General features: G+C 32.3%; 1 pseudogene; it reads left to right on the plus strand.

The window, feature by feature from the left end:
• The window catches only part of LOC140918616 (uncharacterized), an 11897-nt pseudogene extending 3842 nt beyond the window's left edge, over positions 1–8055 (plus strand).
• The last annotated feature ends 1315 nt before the right edge of the window (positions 8056–9370 follow it).

A 9370-nucleotide genomic window follows, 5' to 3' on the forward strand; every position in this document is an offset into this window, starting at 1 on the left:
ATAAATTACAAGTGATGCAAGTCAGAATTAGTGCAAGTTCTGAAGGGATAACACATGTCTAGATAATCACACAACAAAGAATTAAAGTGTTTAGACCCAAAAGCTCACAGCTAGGATAATAAGAAAGAGTATGAACTATCTAAATGATGCCAAACATGCTACTACAAAATTTATTTAATGACCAGTAAGACTTCGACAACCAAGGAGTAATCAACCATGCATGCATTAGTGAAACTTATCGAATTGAGCGATGATATGAGCAACGAAATAGAGTTTAAATTTCAAAATCCCAAACAGAAAACTTAAGATCAAATGCAAGTTGTTAATAATTCTTCATCATAGTGCACGTTTACACACAATTAGAAAGAAACAAATTAAAAAAAAAAAATAAGATTGCAAAAAAGTAAAAGTTACCTCTATCTGTGGGTTGCCTCCCACGAAGCGCTTCTTTAAAGTCATTAGCTTGACGCCTCAACTATTGTCAAGGTGGCATATATGATAGGAAGAACACATCATCCTTCTTTTTCTTTTTCTTTTTCTTTGGTAGAAATTTCATGAACTTAAGAAATAAAAAATGTTGCTTCCATGTCCTTCTCAACTGGACATTGATGAACAATGCATAGATTGAATCTCGAACTTTATCAATCTCTTCTTTTTTCTTTTCCTCATTCGTCTTTTCCTCTTGCTTATCTTCTTTTACCACAACAATGAAATTATCTTCAATCTTCAACTTCTCCTCCATCATCTCAAACTTAACCACTTGCTCAAATAACCTTTCACATTGACCTTCAAATCTTTCAATTGAAACCATATTATTCTTCATGAATTCAACCAAAACATCTATAATGTAAAAGTCTTTGTCATCTGATTCTTTGGATAAAATTTTTGGAGGTAGAATTTGTTCCCAATTGATCTTTTTAATGCAACGCTTGTCGTTTTCTGTGAGTTTGACAAAAGAATCTTCATATTCTACTAGTTCGGCAAGGTCATCAGCACAATTTCCATTCTTATGTGCTTCTCCGCAAAAGTCACACTTAAGAGGCTGCATCGGAGGGATCTGAGGGTGATATCTTAAAAATGTATAGCTCAAGATTTGTCCCTTAATCATGCGACATATACCAGATATAAGACAAGTATCACACTCTTCATATAATTGTAGTAGAATATCATCATTATAATCTTCCAAGCTCTACAGCGAATAGTTATCTCAAACAAAGAAGAGACAAACCACTAGACATAACATTAGCAAGTTCAACAAAAAAAAAAACATAAAATAAAATAAAATCAAAAACTTTATTGCAGAGCAAAAAATTTCAATTAAGTAAATAAATTAAACTCAATAGTGATATGGCAATCCCCGGCAACGGCGCCAAAAACTTGATTGTGTTTCAGCAAGTGTACTGAATCGTTGCAAGTAATAATTAAAATGGTAGTACCGAGTGTCGAACTCAAGGATTGCATTTTACTATCGAATTATATTTAATTACTGAAATTGAACAAAAAGTTTCCAAATTGATTGAAATAATATTTGAAATTAACAACAATAATAAAATTGATCTTTTATAATGAGAAAAATGTCAGGGATGAGTTTCACTTCGAATCCAACCTTGGTGTCTAATTTGATCCTTGTTATTGAATTCCTTTATTGAATTATTACTGAATTCTCTTTATTATTCTTGCCCTAATGTCTTAGTGATAGAACCTTTAATTCCAAAGTAACCCCTAATTCCTTAGTAGATTTAAGATTAGAATTAAGCATTACCGTATAGAAATTCTCTTGTAAATTATTGCTTCGCAACTAATTTAATTGGTTTCATGACCTACACCTATGTCTAGACTACAAATTCTTGAATTTCTCATCTCAAGAATTCGTAAAGTCCACTTCCGTTTCAAAATACAAATCGTAGAACATTTTAATGTTGATCAAGCAATAAAAAGCATTAAGCACAAATATGAGTTTCTATGCTAGGGCACAAGTCTCCCAACTTCCCAAGAGTGAAAAAGATCCCTAAAACAGTAAAAATCTGCGTTCTTATGGTTGCTGGTGTGCGTCGCACGCCCCAGGCGCGTTTGGGCAGTAGCAAATGCTGGAAAAAGCGTTTTAGGTGCGCTTGGGCGTGCTCCAAGCGCTCAACATCTGTTGTCCAGCGTATATTGCATTGTTCTCCTCTTTCGAGTCTGTATTTGGTTCCAATGTCTTCATGAAAGTTGTAGTTATGGATCGTAGCTTTTATTTGCACTTGGTTTGACTCCAATTGGACATCTACAACTCCAGAAATGGCTGAAATACTCTACATATGTCATGTTAATTTCTCACCAAAATTCAGCACTGTACTAAAACAAAGTAACAACGCAAAACTCCGAAAAATCTCTACTTAATCAACGAAATAAGAACATAAACATTTTATTAAATCAAAGAAATAAAATTAACAAAATATATCAAATAATTCCTTAATTTAACTAATGATTGAAGATAAATAAGACTAAAACAGTGGAAAAATATGCATATGATGAAGAGTCATCAATTATCTCATCATGTGGAGCATCAACTCATCTAGTATGGGGTACAAGACTCATCTGTGTAAAGTTTAAAACTCATTTAATGTGTTATATGGAGCACGTAGCTCATTCAGGTAAAAAATTGTGGGGTCAGAGACCCATCCATATGGAGCATAAACTAATATCAAATCATATACAATAAAAATAATTTATTTTTAACAATTATCTTCATAAAATCTTATTTAGACTATGATATTTCATTTAAATATACAATAACAACAATCATTTAAGAACACGTAATAGAACAATCTCTTAAAGAATAAATATTCAAACAATCATAAAAAATGACAATTCAACAAACAAAATAGCAAGTAAATCAATTCATAATCAAATATTGTATTTCATAAAATCAAAATGTTAACATAGTTAGGTTTTGGATAAAACATATTTAAAAAAAATACTATTAAAAAATATGTAACTATTTTTCATCTTAAATTCTCAAAATAAATGTACCATAAAAGGGTTAAATTGCTCATCCATTAAATTAAAGTTGAATTAAAATTGATCAAATACTTATTTGATTAATTTACTCGTTTTCTATATTTTTTTTATATAGGTGATCGTATAATCTATTTTTTGTTTGAGATTGTGTTGAAGTGTAATTTTAGTGTCAAACTAATACTATCTATATGTAACATTTAAACTCCTAAGAATTTCATTATTTAAATCATTTAGTGTGTAGTATAATAATAGGTAATGATGGGCTTGTTTGTTACACTATGAGCACATGTAAAAGAACAAATAAAACAATTCCCTTCAAGTAGCGTGAATCAATTTAAAATTCTATCTTAGACTCGTATTTATCAGGTTATAAAATCTACCTATTTAAAATAATCTTTAGTATAAAATTATAATAACAATAATAATTATAATCTATAGTTTAAAATTTAAAATTTAAAATTTAAAATTTAAAATTTAAAATTTAAAATTTAAAATTTAAAATTCTAATTATTTCTAATTTATAGTTTTATGTTACAAGGTGTGGACTGCATGAGCTACATAAAGTATTCGAGTGTTTGGTATAGCTATGAAGAGCACGGTGCAAAACCCGAATCACAACCAAGCTACCACTGATGTTCACTCCACCGCTTGGAGTCCTCCTCCTAGAAACTGGTTCAAAGCAAGCTAAATAATAGCAACATCGTTAATATCTCTTCAATACTTAATTCCAAGATCACCTTCATTACTAATTTTATGTTAGGCAACACTAACCAATTTTCTATGCTCAATATTGTCATATCAAGTGAAGTTCCTAATCCATTTGTTCACATCCTTGAGAGGAGAATAAATCATGTGGAATCTAAAAATCAGCATGCCATGAATGAGACTTTTCACGAATTGAATTCTAACTGCCATAGAGATGAGACAGGGTTTCCAAGTTGCAAGTTTAGTCTTGATTCAATCAACAATTAATTGTCAATGAACAACTTTAGGCATTTCCTTGAAAATATGTATTTCAAGATAGGTGAAAAGGATAAAGCCAATAGAAAACCCAAACAAAATAGTCAATGTATTATGTCTTATAATAGAAATAGAGCCAATGTAAATGGTAGATTTATTAGGATTGATTTGTTGACTAGTTATATTAGCATATCTATGAAAAACACTTTATAGGTTATTAACATTGGAATCACTATATACCTACTTTAAATAGCTTCTGGAATAAGACAAATGCAATAACTAATATACCTACCTTAAATTAAACTCTTTTGATGATGAAAGGTGATATTATGCATAGTAGTTGACAATGCAATGGTCTTTATTCTTTAATGATCCATTTTACTAGGATTGACAATGTTAGGAATAAACACAACAACATTGGGATTTATAATTAGGAAGAATCCAATCTTGGACAGATAATTGGAGAACAACTTGCAAAACATCATGACCCATTACATCCAAAAACTTTTGAAAGAAATAAGCACAAAAACCATAAAGCATAAATCCTTGTTTGGATTCATGACAAAAGCAACATTTTTAACTTCTTCAAAGCTATGTAGATTAGTAAGCATAATATTCATAGAATTACAAGATGAGAGAATGTGTCTTCAATCAAACCATTATCCACACAACCATTGTTAGAATTGAAGATATCTTCAAAATAGGGAACACATATGGCTTATATATCTGAAGGGTCCTAAATTAAGACATCGTTATGAATAATGCAAGTAATAGTCTTGTAGGCATATCCAATTTTAGCGATTTTATGAAAGAAAACAATGCTCCTTTTATCATCTAAATACCATTTAATATTAGCTTTCTGATACCTATATTTCTCCTCCAAATTAAGAGTTTTATTCACTTCCATTTGTACTTGTCGCTCCTCATTCAATAAATCATCTAAGGGATCGAGATAATCAATATTATTTTGAATGTTATCCAGATTTATAAATGCAGCTTGAACTCTATGAAGGAGGTTACCAAAAACTTCCTTATTCCAAATTTTAAGCTTGGATTTAAGAAACTTTATATTTTTTAAGCACAAATATGGGCTGACCTATAACTTGCTCCTTCCAATTATTTTTTGCTACATTGAAACAATCATGATGTGAAGCCCACATCATTATAAATTTAAATGAAGATATGTGTCTAAATTCATCGATATGAAACTTCAGCATGATAGGATAATGATCAAAACTATATTTGATGAGAGTGAGGCCAGAGCTAAGATTCCAAGAATCCAATCATCTAAAATTGCAAACCACAATGTCTCATTTCTTTTCAATATGAGCTCGACATCTTCTACCATTAGACCAAGTGCATTGTGCAACATTATTGAGCAGATGAATTATAGATTTACAATTGGTCCAATTTTGAAAATTCTCCACAAGCATCCTAAAATGGGAGCAATATCCTTTATACCCATGAGCTCCAAACATAGTATTTAAACTGCCAATGAAAGACCAAGGAAGATTATAATTACTTCGATTATTTGTAATATGAGACCACAAATATCTCATAACAATGTAATTTGACGACATATACACAACAATCATACCAAAATCCATACAATTATGTTGTAAGGTAAAAGAAATATGTTGATTCGAACTGCTAATAATGCGAGGGTCAAGTTGAAAAAAACATAGATGATGATGACATAGAATGCATAACCAAGGAAGAAAGTCTAGAGGATATTCAAGGTCTTGGAACCCCAATGACAAGAGCAAGGTCAAAGAAGGCGAAGAAGGTTCTAAATAACTTGATAACCACTTTATTTGAAGCAAGTACAATTCATGAAGAATTGAAGCCCAAGGTAGTCAATTACTTAACCCAAATTGAAGAAGTTAAGGAATGAAGGCGGCATCTATGTGTTATCAAATTTTAATATTAGTTTTAATTAAAGTAATAGACTGAACTAATAAGAAATTTGGGTGTGACTGTAAAAATTTCAGTTGAGCCAAATTTAGAGAACTTTTTAGGAGTTGCCATTATAAAAGGCAAACCCTTATTTTTTTTAAAGCATATTTTGAATATTATTTTTGTGAGGCTTTTCTCTCTAGAGTTCTTGAAAGAATTCATCTGTTAATCCTTGTGGCGTTCTTTTTGGTTTATCAATCCTTAGATTGTGGCGCCATTTTGTTCTTGGTTTCTTTGCTGAATAATAATTTGGAGTTTCCTTTACATCAAACCCCAATATTTCAATTCTATCAATTTTCGTGTTCAGTAACCTGCGTTCATAACTCGAGTTCTATATACTTGTTTTCGGTGATTCAACAGCCTAATTCATGTTTCAGAACATCATCCTTCACCTCGTTTTTGAATCGCCCGATTTGGAGTTTCGTAGCGCCGTTTACCGCATTCTACAGCTATACCCGATTTTTGAATCAAATCTGTAAGTTTCCGACTTAAAACGATCCTTAAAGTGAACCATGACTAATAAGATCATATCATTTGGTACCAGAGCTTGTCTCTAGGTTTGGAATTGAGGAAAATTTTGTTTATGCATTTTTTTTTTGTGAAACCTAAATTTCTGGTTGTGTTGTTTTGTTGAATTATTGTTCTTAGTTAATTGGTGTGTTGCTGCTACTTGAAAAAAAAATACAAAAAAAAAAGTATTGTTAAAAGTAGTGCACACTACCTGTTTGACAAAATTCCTTAGATTAATTTTCCAATCACATTACTACTGCTTTGTGTTACTCTAAAGTCTTCATATTGATTTTTTGGGTTCAAATATTAAAGTTCTTTTTGATTCAATTAAGAACTTGAAGAGAGCAATTGATTGGAAAAAAGAAAGAGGGATTTATTATAAAAAAAAAAAAAAAGCCAAATTGAGTGAAACACGAGTGACAAAGTCAAGAGTGTAAACACGTTCATATTGATTTTTTGGGTTCAAATATTAAAGTTCTTTTTGATTCAATTAAGAACTTGAAGAGAGCAATTGATTGGAAAAAAGAAAGAGGGATTTATTATAAAAAAAAAAAAAAAAGCCAAATTGAGTGAAACACGAGTGACAAAGTCAAGAGTGTAAACACGTGAGTTGTGTGGTGAGGTCCTTTATTTTTTTCACGTTACTTGTTTTCTTTCTTTTGTTTAAAATATAGCAGGAATATGTGGCGATGATAACCCTCCTCCAGGAGGAAACAACAGATTGTTAGTGGAGGCTATAACGGCTCAAATGCAAAGAATGTTGAGGGAACACACTGAAGATTTACATGCTAGAATTGAACAGTTAGAAAATCAAGAAAATCATGGTGATGGTGGAGGTAGAATGAGGAGAAGAGAAGTTGAAGGTGGTGGTAGAGGAGATAGAATAGAGGGAGTGAAGCTCAAAATACCATCGTTTCAAGGAAAAAGTGATCTGGAGGCCTACCTTGAGTGGGAGATAAAAATTGAACAACTCTTTTCATGCAATAATTACACGGCAGAGAAGAAGGTAAGGGTGGCATCCATGGAATTTACTGATTATGCACTCATTTGGTCGGACCAATTACAAAAAGAAAGAGTGAGGTGTGAAGAACCAATGGTGGATACTTGGGTGGAGATGAAGAGGTTAATGTGGAAGAGGTTTGTTCCTTCTTACTATCATAGAGACCTTCACAGTAAGCTTCAAAGGCTCACACAAGGTAGCAAAAGTGTGGATGATTATTATAAGGAGATGGAGGTGTATTTAATTAGGGCAAATATTAGTGAAGATAGGGAACTTCTATGGCACGTTTCTTACAGGGGTTGAATAGTGATATAAGTGATGTTGTGGAATTACAAAATTATGTGGAGTTGGAGGACTTAGTGCATCAAGCTACTAAGGTAGAACAACAACTGAAAAGAAAAGGTGTCAGAAAGAATTCTTCTAACTTTAACTCCTATAATTGGAAGGAAAGAAATAAGAAGGAAATAAGTACTTCATCAAACACATCCATGGTTGCACCTCAGAGAATTCAAAATAAATTCAATGATGCTCCTAAAAAGACAAAAAGTAGTGAAATTAAATGTTTCAAATGCTTGGGAAGAGGTCACATAGCTTTTGAATGTCCAACTAAGAAAAACCATGTTGCTTAAGGAGAATGGAGATATTTCTAACGAATCATCTTCTGAATAAGCTACATCTAGTGATGAAGAGAATGAGGAAGAAGTTGCTGAGGGAGGAGACTTGTTTATGGTTAGAAGAATGTTGGGCAGCCAATCAAGAGACTTGGATGAAATACAAAGGAAGAATATTTTTCATACTCGATGTCTCATCCAAGGTAAGTTATGTTCTTTAATTATAGATGGAGGAAGCTGCACTAATGTTGCAAGTGCAAGAATGGTATCAAAAATGAACTTGGTGACTAAACCCCATCAAGAACCATACAAACTTCAATGGCTTAGTGAGGAAGGCGAGCAAATTGTGAGTCAGCAGGTGGAAGTGAATTTTTCTATTGGGAAGTATAAGGATACAGTTATATGTGATGTAGTTCCGAAGGAGGCTTGTCATTTACTTCTTGGAAGGCCATGGCAGTATGATAAGAAAAGCAACCATGATGGTTATACAAATAAGTTCTCTTTTATACATAAAGAACGCAAAATTACTCTTGATCCTTTGTCTCTAAGAGAGGTTGGTGAGGATAAATCCAAAATGAGAGAGAAAAGAAAAAGAAAGTGAAGAGAAAGAGAGAAAGGAAAAAAAGAGTCAAAAGAAAGAGGGAAAAGAAAAAGAGAATGAAAGGAAAGAGAGAAAAACACAAAATTTGTTCATAAAAAAAAAGAGGTTTAAAAGGCTATGCAATTAAAAAACCAATGTTATTGCTTTTAAGCAAGGAGAGTGACTTAAAGGTTGCAGATCTTACCAATTCTTTTCCTAGTGAAGTTGTTTCTTTGTTGCAGGATTTTGAAGATGTAATTCCCAAAGAGGTTCCTTAAGGCCTACCACCTATAAGAGGTATAGAACATCAAATTGATCTCATTCCAGGTGTTTCATTGCCCAACAGGCCAAAATATAGAGCTAACCCCCAAGAGACCCAAGAAATCCAAAGGCAAGTTGAAGACTTGATGCAAAAGGAATGGGTGCAAGAGAGCTTAAGTCCATGTGCAGTCCCCGTTATTCTTGTACCTAAGAAAGATGGAACTTGGAGGATGTGCACTGATTGTAGAGCCATCAATAATATCACGGTAAAATATAAATATCCCATTCCTAGATTAGATGATTTGTTGGATGAATTGAATGGTGCTTGTGTGTTTTCAAAAATTGATCTTAAAAGTGGATATCATTAAATTAGGATTAGAGAAGAAGATGAATGGAACACATCCTTTAAAACAAAATATGGTTTGTATGAATGGTTAGTCATGCCCTTTGGACTAACAAATGCGTCTAATACTTTCATGAGGTTGATGAACC

Source organism: Cicer arietinum, chromosome 7 (genome assembly GCF_000331145.2).
Source record: "Cicer arietinum cultivar CDC Frontier isolate Library 1 chromosome 7, Cicar.CDCFrontier_v2.0, whole genome shotgun sequence".
Lineage (NCBI taxonomy): Eukaryota > Viridiplantae > Streptophyta > Magnoliopsida > Fabales > Fabaceae > Cicer > Cicer arietinum.